Source organism: Fukomys damarensis, unplaced genomic scaffold (genome assembly GCF_012274545.1).
Source record: "Fukomys damarensis isolate Sample0158 unplaced genomic scaffold, DMR_v1.0_HiC HiC_scaffold_19, whole genome shotgun sequence".
Taxonomy (NCBI): domain Eukaryota; kingdom Metazoa; phylum Chordata; class Mammalia; order Rodentia; family Bathyergidae; genus Fukomys; species Fukomys damarensis.
This window is the reverse complement of record NW_022900931.1, coordinates 8,500,404-8,501,565: the sequence shown is the minus strand read 5'-3', so window position 1 is coordinate 8,501,565 and position 1,162 is coordinate 8,500,404. Positions and strand designations below refer to the sequence as shown.

General features: G+C 55.7%; 1 protein-coding gene across 1 annotated transcript in view; it reads left to right on the top strand.

Annotated features, from left to right (window-relative positions):
- The first annotated feature begins 903 nt into the window (after positions 1–903).
- The window catches only part of Apobec3h (apolipoprotein B mRNA editing enzyme catalytic subunit 3H), a 15,639-nt gene continuing 15,380 nt past the window's right edge, over positions 904–1,162 (top strand). The window contains exon 1 of the mRNA XM_010612773.3: positions 904–1,036. The gene's annotated coding sequence lies outside the window, so the exon portion shown is untranslated. The remainder of the gene's footprint in view (positions 1,037–1,162) is intronic.

Below are 1,162 nucleotides of genomic sequence, written 5' to 3'. Positions count from 1 at the left end.
TCCCGACCCACTTATTTAGCCTATTTTTATAGGGTTAGGGTGGTTTGAAATTCTATCTTATTGACTTCTTTTCTAATACTCTAAATCTATTGGATAGTGCCGGGGTAATTGTGAAAGCGGGAAGAAAACTATCTCAGGCTGAGGGGGCCAGTTCAGGAGGCGGTCAATGCACTCAGGAATGTGGTGAGCTTCTCTTATCTATACAGAACCTCCTGTTCTTCTTTGAGGTTGAAGTGGTTTTTCTCCCACCCGTCTGTCTCTGCTGTTATCGCAACCAAGCAAACTAAGCAAATTCCTGCCGCTTGAGTTCATCCGGGGGTCAGTTAAGTGGTGTGGGGTTTGGGACCAGATTTTTAGGGTCTCACACCCGGAGTGGACCCCAGAATCAAGAAGGGGTCATGCGATCCACAACCGCGATCACCAGGAAGGGAGAAACCAAGTCGCGCTCCTCGGACTTGTACGGGTACAGGGAGTGGCAACTCGCGGGTATGAATGAACATGATTAATGATTGATACATATATATAAATCTAGTTGGCATCAACTACTGTCTTGACCTCCAGTTGGTGCACACTCCTGCTCACAACAAGAGGAAACTTTGCGCCCAGCCCTCCAGCCCTCCCAGCACCACACTTTGAGTCCTGCTGGGAAGGAAGGGCAGGAAATCCCAACAGCCAGCACAGCTGGAGTCCGCCCTCTGCTCTCCTGAGGCTCCGCCTCCTCCTCTTCCCCACCAGCCTGGGCCTCAGTGCGTTTCTCTTTCACTTTGCCATCTCTGAGGTCCCTCACGCATGGGCCTGCTTCCCTCACTGGTTGCCGACTGTCCTTGCCTAGGCTAGAGCGAGGCGAAGGCAGTCTGAGCATCAGGCAGCTGAGTCACCCTGGCCCGCCTACTTAGACTGAGGCAGGACAAGGGGGTCAGGAGCCTCCCGAGCAGCACCCTGTCTATGAGCAGGAAATAGAGCGCTCGGGCTGCAGCGGAAGAGATTCGCTGGAGCTGCTCTGCCCAAAGGGCTGCAGATGGACCGAGGACTACAGGTACCAGCGGCCACTGAGCCCCACACAGTCCCGCTGCGCGCCCTTCCGGGAGGCCACCGCGGCACCTCTGCCCTCCAGACCCGGCCTTGGGGTCTCTCCCGCCGGGGCTACCACAGCTCCCGAGCC